General features: G+C 39.8%; 1 long non-coding RNA gene across 1 annotated transcript in view; it reads right to left on the reverse strand.

Annotated features, from left to right (window-relative positions):
- LOC133379659 (uncharacterized) overlaps positions 1–7,722 on the reverse strand; it is a 41,725-nt gene extending 34,003 nt beyond the window's left edge. Inside the window, exon 1 of the long non-coding RNA XR_009761236.1 lies at positions 7,637–7,722. This is a non-coding gene — a long non-coding RNA (uncharacterized LOC133379659). The remainder of the gene's footprint in view (positions 1–7,636) is intronic.
- Between the last annotated feature and the right edge of the window lie 1,666 nt (positions 7,723–9,388).

Below are 9,388 nucleotides of genomic sequence, written 5' to 3' on the forward strand. Positions count from 1 at the left end.
TGCTTCTTCATGACGCCACTAACTTGATGCTGAGAACTAAATTTGTTTTGTGTTCTTGAACATAGAGAGATAAGGCAGGCTGCTCTGTTTATACTGTGATGTCATCAAGCCTGGAATATTAACCCAATTGTTGCTGAAATAAGAAGTGGTTTTATTTTTGTTTTGTTTTGTTTTGTTTTTGTGGTTTTAAAAATGGCAATCAAGAAAGTGGCTGAGAATCTGGAAGTAATTATGTTTCAGAAAATAATGGATGAGATTGAGATAACGAAACAAACCCTGCGACAGGGCAGTAAGGAGCTGAAAATTGAACTGAGCAAAATGACGCAGGAGCTTAAAGAAATAGGGGATCCTGTGAGAGAGGAGAATGAGATCAGAGATGAGAAAAGAAAAAATAAAGGGAAGATACAAGCCCTGGAGATTGGAACAAATGTGGAATTGGAAAAAGATCTGGAGTTTATGGATATTAGAAATAAAATCTACTGTTTGGAATTTAACGTTATCTCTGAAGAAATTAATGAAGATATTAGAGATAAAGTTATCAATGGCTTGGATAATCTTCTGGACTGGAATGACGTGATGGAGCTTGATATAGAGAAAATCTATGGAATTAACTGCAGCCATGTGACAATGGAAAAACTCTCAAGAGATGAGCCAGTGCATTTTGTAAAAAAGAAGAACACAGATATGACTTTACAACAATATTTCAGCAACTTATTCAGAATTGATGGCAAGAAAATATTTGGGATAGAGGAAATTCCCATCAGACTCTTATTATATGACTATGGCTATGACAGCAAGATTATTATGGAATACTGATAATGGAAGATTGGACACTGAAATTACTGGACTTAACAGGACTATTGAAGATGGAAGATGGAATTAATATGGATAATGGAATAATGGCTATTGAAATTATTGGACCTAACAGATTTTGATGAGATGGATTAATCGATATGTTTATTTGGACTATGGTTATGACAATAAGATTATTATTATTATTAACGAGATGGATTAATCGACATGTTTATTTGGAGAAAAATTGATAGATATATTTCTTAAAGAATTGAAACCTCTCTTTGACTTTTTGTGGAAAGAATAAAGTAATGTTTATGAGATTTGATGATTAATTAAGATAACTACTGGAGGAAAGTGATTTTATAATATAATTTAAGAGACAGGATTGTTATATATTGTAGACCTACAACTGATTTGATCTGCGACAAATGGGAAGTCAACATTTTATTTTTTTGTTTAATCATTTTTATTTTGTTTTGTTTTTTGTCTTTGAATGTTTTATGATTTTGTTTTGTATGTTTTATGAAAATTTGAATAAAAATTATTGTAAAAAAAAAAAAAGAACATACCTATAGACCACAGCTATTTCTATCAAACTTTAAAAAGCAGGGAAATTGGGCAGCTATAGCGAATGCACCACGGGAGCAGGAGACCTGACCTCCTCTCTGAGATATTGGACTGCCCTACAAATTTGTCAAAATGCAAACACCATTTGGCTTGGTCTTTCACAGTCCAATCCACTTGCTGTGTAGCTTGGAAGAATTTGGTAACATGTGCCTCTGAGCATATGGTGAGTGGTGGCAACACCTGCCATCTCCAAAGATAGAGAATTATATTTTTGTATGTTTGTTGGTGTTCTTCTTAGTTTGCTTCTTTCCTGTGTTACTGCTGTTTCTACACAGAATCTAAACTAGAAAATTTTATTTCCCTCATTATTCATCCTAGAAATCTGTGTCAAATTTATTTTTATTAATTTCAAATCCTTTTTATTCGTCAATGTCATATGATGGTGAAGATAGCCTTTTGTGTTTCAAATTGGAGGTTATGTTCTATTTCTATTTTGGGTGCAGTAAAAGTTGAATCTGAAACTGCAGTAGATGTAAAATCAGACTGATTACAATATGTTGCTCCTTAAGCAATTACTCTAGCTGTTGGAAAAAAGAGGATGCATGTTTTCAGCCTACTATGTTTAAACCACTTTATTTAAGGCAAGGTGGGCACGGTCAATTAAAAACATAGAGCACACCTAGAATTTTGCTAGAATATATTTCACCTCCCACTGTTTAATCTCGTGCAAACTGAGACACTCCTGAGGTCCACTGGAGACTATTCTGGAGAAGTCAGTGCCATTATTTGTTGTAAAATGCCCAGAGAACTTCGGCTATGGGGCGGTATACAAATGTAATAAATAAATAAATAAATAATTCCACAATTATGTTTGGAGTTTTTTTAGTGTAAATTTTGCAAAGTGTTGCTGTACTTCACATATTCACAGAAACAGAAACAAAATAAAATGATTTCCTATAGGAAACTTCACTAAAATTGCAAAGTAAATCAGACATATTTAAAGTGACCATCTGAACAATATCAACTGTTTTAATAATGTTGCTTCCTCCCTGCTAAAACAAGATCAGCACAGCACATGTCTTCTTTCTATTGTTTGGGCTGGTTGCAGGTGTTGCCACCACTCACCATATGCTCAGAGGCACATGTTACCAAATTCTTCCAAGCTACACAGCAAGTGGATTGGACTGTGAAAGACCAAGCCAAATGGTGTTTGCATTTTGACAAATTTGTAGGGCAGTCCAATATCTCAGAGAGGAGGTCAGGTCTCCTGCTCCCCTGGTGCATTCACTATAGCTGCCCAATTTCCCTGCTTTTTAAAGTTTGATAGAAATATCTGTGGGCTATAGGTACATTCTTAAACTGCAAGGTTTTTTGCCTATTAGTTAATTTCCCTGCTTTTTAATCCAGCAGGTAAGAAATGGGATCCTGTCCAAGTTTGTTGAGAATGGATTGATCATTTGCATGCTTATTGAGTTCAGTGGAATCTACTCCCCTGCAATCATGCTTAGGATAGGTGAAACTGACCACAGAGGATGGGGAGGAGAGGAGGAGGAGGAGGGAGGGGAGGAAATGCAGAGGGGAGGACTGGGATGGGAGCAGGCAGGAGGGGGAGGGAAGGAGGACAGGTTTGATCCTTTGCATGTTTATTGAATTCAGTGTGATTTACTCCCGTGCAATCATGCTTAGGATAGGTAAAAATGACCAGGGGGGGAGGGAGGGCTGGAGTGGACAGGGGAGGAGAAAAAAGGAAGAGGGGAGGAGGAAGGGAGAGGAGAGGGGAAGGAGGGGAAAAGCAGGTCTGATCATTTGCATGTTTATTGAGTTCAATGGGATTTACTCCTGTGCAATCATGGTTAGGATAGGAAAAACTGACCATGGGGGAGGAGGAGGGGGAGGAGGAGGGGAAGGAGTGTATTGGACGGGGACAAAGGAAGGGAAGGGAGGTTTGATCATTTGCATGCTTATAGAGTTCAATGGCATTTACTTCCATGCAATCATGCTTAAGATAGGTAAAACAGACCATGGGGATGAGGAAGGGGAGGGGGAAGGAGAAGGAGGGGTTTGGAAGGGGATGGGGATGGGGAGGAAGAGGCAAAGGAAGGGGGAGGGAAGGGGCAAGAGAGAGAGGACAGGGGGGAGGAGAAGGGAGGGTGGATTTGATCATTTGCATACGTTTTATTTTAGTGGGATTTATGTCTGTGTAATCATGTTTGAAAATGGAAATGGACTGCCTTCAAGTCAATCCCGACTTATGGCGACCCTATGAATAAGGTTTTCATGGTAAACAGTATTCAGAGGTGGTTTTACCATTGCCTTCCTCTGAGGCTGAGAGACAGTGACTGGTCCAAGGTCACACAGTGTGCTTCATGGCTGTGTGGGGATTTGAATCCTGGTCTCTGAGGTTGTAGTCCAACACTGACCAGGGGGAGGGGCAGGGAGGGGAGGGAGAGGGGAGGAGATTGGGTGGGTGAGCACTAGGCAGAAGGGAAGCCCCTTTCCTTTCCAAAAGGAAAACATTGTGAACAGTATTATTGCTTTTCAGCCTTTCCCCCACCTTTTTATTCTACAGCAGGCACATGTAGCCTCCCACCCAAATTTAAACCAAAGCTGTCCCTGGCCACACCAGTCCTTTATTTCACTTTGGACAGTCAAGTCTTCTCTCAAAGAATCCTGGGAAGTGTAGTTAGTGAAGGGTGCTGAGAGTGGCTAGGAGATGCCCTGTTCCCCTCACAGACTTCAATCAGAGTGGCTGACTGTTAAACCACTCTGGCCGCTGGAGCTCTCACAGTGGAACAGGAGTCTCCTCTCAGCACCCTTCACAAACTACACTTCCCAGGATTCTCTAAGGGAAGCCATTACTATCTCACATGAAATCAAAGTCTGGTGTGGGTGTGGCCCCCTGATTAGCCAAGCCCAACAGCTGTGAGGCTTTTAGAACTCTGGCAGTTGGTTCTTACTGAGCATGCCCACGCTTATCATTGGCTTCAAGACAAAATTTATTAAATTAATTAAAAATGAGCCAGGCATTTAAAAAACTTTTAAACTGCAGAAGATGAAGATCAGAGTATGGGGCAAGGTCAGTATTAGGATTACAGGTACTCTGTGAACATGGCTGATTTTTAATGAATTTCAACAAATTATGAGAACTCTCAGAGAAAAAAGTCCAAAAGGGCTCTGGGTTTCTCTCTCTCTCTTTTTAGACTTTGAACTGTTTATTCTCTTTGACTGTTTTGTGTATCACCAGGAAAATTGAGAGGGTTGTTAAGCAAGTGTCTGAGTTCAGGACTATAAGTTTTGTAAGGTTTTGTTTTGAAATGAGCTTATGGGAAGCATCAGAATGGGATGCAGGGGTATTTTCAAATTAACATTGCGGAATGTGAAAAATCCCCGCTGGCTATAGTATACAGCCACTCTCATGGCTGTATAATCTAACTTGACTGTTCCTTAATTAGAGACCTGCTGTTTGTAAACAAATAGTTTAAATAGACAAGCCATGCATCATTACAGCAACACTGGGAGGTAAACGCATCACAAGTTGACATGCATGACTTTTCTTATACATGCATGGAAATGCATGTATCTATAGCTGAAATAAAAAATGGTTAAACTTCAATTACCCCCTATGCCATTCTGGTGGTTCAAATAAGCACAGTTGACAACGGAAATGTATAAATCTTATACTGTTGGACTCAGAAACTCTTCCTTAACATGCCTTCCAATTTTCATAATGATATTCAAAAAACTCAGGGAGCATCCACAAGTTGAAGTAAAAAAAAGATGTAAAACCAGGAAGTGGTTTGGACGTTTTCTGAGTAGTTCTCATAATTTTTTACCTCAAATTTTAAAACAGAGATGTAACTATAGCACTTATAGTACTATTAATTTGATTGCCCCATCATGTGACACACTTCTTTTGGTGTTTTTAAGTTAAAAAATCTAGTGGTTAAATTTTAATAAATTTATGAAAATTAACATTAAAGTCAATCACTGTGATCTGGAACTACAATCAAAATGGCAGCTGGGAGTAAAAGGGCTATAAACAAGATGGTTGCCATGAAAATTGGTGGGAAAATCAAAGCCTTAAGAAACAGAGGATTTCTTGTAAAACGTGCTATTTGAGAAAGGACAGTTGGGGCTAATGGCTCTCTTAAAGCTCAAAAAAACCCTATTGCTACACCTTCCAACTGACAGCTGAGCTGAGCATAGCAGTTGTTGCTTAGCAACCAGTCCCAATTTCATTTCCTGTCCTCCTCTGAGACAGTTTCTCCTAGAATTAGCTCAGATTTTCCCCTTATATTTGCGAGCATTTGCTTTCTTAATTTCCTTTTCTTCCTGTCTTCTTCCCCCCCCCTTTGTTTTCAGGTCTCTTCCACTGTGTTTTCAGTTCTGTTTACTTTTAAAAGAAAAAAGGATGTTTTATTTTTCACGCCTCATCTCAGGCTGCTGTTGCCACCAACCAGGTGGTGCTTTCTTTGCTCCAAGGAGAAGCTTTTTTGAAAGGGGTGGTGGTCAACTGTGTGTGGCAGAGAGAGATTGAGAGGTATGTATGTGTGAGTCAGGGAGAGATGTGTTTGTGTGTGTGTGTGTGTGATGGAGGGAGGGATGTTGTCTGTGCATGTCAGAGAAAGGGATGTGTGCACATATTCCTACTCATCTATGAAGTTATGTGTGTTGCTGTGCTTCTAAGTGTGGACTGAATTACAAACTTGCTTTTAAAAGAAGTGTCTGAATTGTGGGGCTTGTTCCCAAGTATGTGTTTTAAAGGTTAGCGTGCTATTAATTTTGGTTTGCATGAATCTGATTGGCAACTCATTGAAGAAAAAAGGAGTGAAATATCACACAAAATCTAACGGTGTAATTGTAAGCAAGATTTTACAAGAGTAAATCCCATTGAACTCTGCAAAAATTCAACGCATTCTTAGGAAAATGGAAAAGGATTCTATTTCTTTTCTCTGTTACAAAAAGGAGGCAGATTCTATAATAAAAAAACCTTTCATTTAACAACATTCCTGTAGTTGCATATATTTCTACCAAACTCTAAAAAGCAAGTTAATTGCCCAGCTATAGTGAATTTGCCAGGGGAGTGGGAGGCCAGACCTCCTATCTGATATTGTACTGGCCTACAAATTTGTAAAAGTGCAAAAAGAATTCGGGTTGACCAATCCACTTCCTGTGTAGCTTGGAAGAATTTGGTAACATGCCTTTGAGCATATGGTGAGTGCTCACAACATCTGTAATCATATGCATATATTAGTGAAAATAATATATAACATATAAGGAAAAATATGATTTGCAAAAATCTGTATATTAGGAAAAATTACATACAAATACAGGTATGTATATATTAGGAAAATAATGCGCTAAAATGTTGCTGAATTTTCATGAGGATTTGCAAACTGATGTGGAAATGTGAAGAACTGGACTTAAAAGAGTGGAAAAATGAGAAAGAGAATTGGAAATTGTTAGATTCACCAGTGGCGTCACTAGGGTTGGTGTCACCCAGTGCAGTAACTCATGGTGTTACCCCCATGGACCTCCTCCTGTATATGTTCAGCAGGCCAAGCACCATCGTTTCTGGGACATAAGCAAGCCATTAAACTGGGTGGCTCCCCCAAGCTTTTTGTGTTGCCCAAAAATAGTTGTTGTGGACAGTAAGTGACTCCCAGAAGACAACCTCAGTTTCCTCTTGGCATTTGGTCTCCAAAGCTCTTGCGGTTGAGGCAGGAGTGTTGTGCAGCTGTTGTTTCCGTTGGAAATCAGGGCGGTTAGTGAGAATCCTAAATTTAAAATGTTCTCAGAATTTCTCTAGTGCAAGAGGCCTCCCATAAGTTTCCTTGTGGAGATGCTACCAAACGTGAACTCGCCCTGCAGGGAATAGGTGTGGACAGCTTGTGCGATGGCTGTGTGTTTTGGATGTGTAAGATACATGAAAGTCAGTATATATTAGTTCCGGTTCCGGTTTGTTTGACGCTGGGTGAGCCTTCGTTACATCTCCAACCAATTTATTTAAACATTTAATTATCTTACTCTTAAAGTTCCTTACTGACTTCTCCAACAAATAAGATTGGTTTCAGGACATGTTTTTGCCTGCTTAGACTAAACTGTCTGGTGGCTAACTGCCAACTTTACGTTCTGTCCTTGAAACATCGAGAATTCATCGCCTAGGCCGATAACTAAATCACTCAGTTATCTCTTACAGTTATATATTTTATAATATGGTCTTAACTAGAAATGAGAGGAAAGCCTTGGTCCCCCCCTCCACTAGTGTGCTTACCTGAGGAAAAATTGAAGACTAAGAATCAGAGAAGACTGAAAACGTCTCACCCAAAAGCTTCTAAGCAGGACCTTCCTTATTCTTCTAAAGAATTAAAGGGGCAGTTAAAAATTACGGACTTCTATGATACTTCATCACATCAATCTTCTGAGAGGGAATTATGTCCAGCCGCACCTAAACCCTTGGATTGGTCCCTTCCAATTAAGGCCTATACACATAATAAAACCAGTGAATCAGCTATGATGGATTTAGCCACGGAAATTGAGCTAGCAGTCGGCCAAAATTTAAATCATTTAAAGTTCTCTAAAGGTGGTAATGCTAATGGAGCAGTGCTGACCCCCATAGACCCCCCGCCTGACAACTTTACGCAGGAGATCACTCCCCAGCAGTTTGGTTCATGCTTGAAATCACATCTCACTGTGGTAAAAGCGTCAGAGATTATCTCTGCCTCCGACGATCACCTGGGCCGAGCCTTGGAAGAGTCTAACAATCAAGTGCCACTGGCCGCCTACTCTTCTAGAGATGATATCTTATTAGGCTCGATTCTCACGATGGCAGCGGACTTTGAACATATCAAATCCTTTCTAAATGAATGTAATTCATTATTAACAACTCTAGTAGCTCTATCTCGCGACATTCAGTCGGTGCGCCAGCTACCCACACAGATGAACCCACCAAACCATCCTTTGGTCAAAGAGACTGCCCCCTCGAATTCTAAATGGAAAAAGAAAAGGGGCCTAGCCTTTCATCAGAAAAAGACCAAAAATATTAAAAACATCAAAACTTTTAAATCTACCCACAACAAGATGAATTTTAAGAGACTTTTTAAGTTATTGGAAAATCCAATAAACAAAGAAAAGGACACTAAGAAAACCACATCGTCTCCAGAGAGGCCTCCAGATAAGGGGTGCCCACCAAAAATTCCTGATCCTGCAACAAGATCGTCCCCCCTGGTTTGTCTAAGAGAGAAACAGAATAATCTTAATATTGCAAGGGATACACATTGGACTTTACACCAGGACCCTTGGAACGACGTCTTGGTGGGTGCCTACTCACCTCAAAATAACTCAACCTGGGACCCTCCGCAACAATGGAACCTTGTGCTTAATAGAACAAAGTTGGTTCTTGAAAACTATCCTAAACCGAGGGGCTACATTCATTCTTACTACAGAAAATCTCATCTTATATCTATCATCAACAAGGTTATGATAAGGCCCTTAACTATAAGAGACATTGCGCAGGTGGAATATCTTTATTATAACAACATCAGTGCTAGGGCGGTGGTTTCCTTTTCTTCTATAGAGGTAACAGGACAGGTGTGGCATTATAAAGATAAGTTGACTGAACTAGGCTTACTCACTACGAGATGTTTTGAAAACCTGTCGCCTCCAACGAGTTTAATATCACCCTGTTCTAATCTCCAAGGTGGCATGTTGTCTCCATTTCATTCAAACTATGAATTGCTGATTGACCTGGACTCTCGAGAACAATGGTGTAATGAATATACCCTTCCCAAAATACTTGAACCTGTAGTCCGATCTAATGCTATTCGTTCTCCAATTGGCCTATACCTGAAGGACTCGAATAACTTGACTTTAAACTCAAGGATGTCACCACCTTCGGGACGTAACAGCCCAACTCCTGATCTACAGATCCAGCCTCAAATTTCAATGGATAAAGAATGTATTCATGCCTTCTGGAAGGTTAACCCTCCGGTGGAGGAGGAACAGGCCTTGTTCCAGTCTTTCAGTC

This window comes from Rhineura floridana, chromosome 3 (assembly GCF_030035675.1).
Source record: "Rhineura floridana isolate rRhiFlo1 chromosome 3, rRhiFlo1.hap2, whole genome shotgun sequence".
NCBI classification, from domain to species: Eukaryota; Metazoa; Chordata; class Lepidosauria; order Squamata; family Rhineuridae; genus Rhineura; species Rhineura floridana.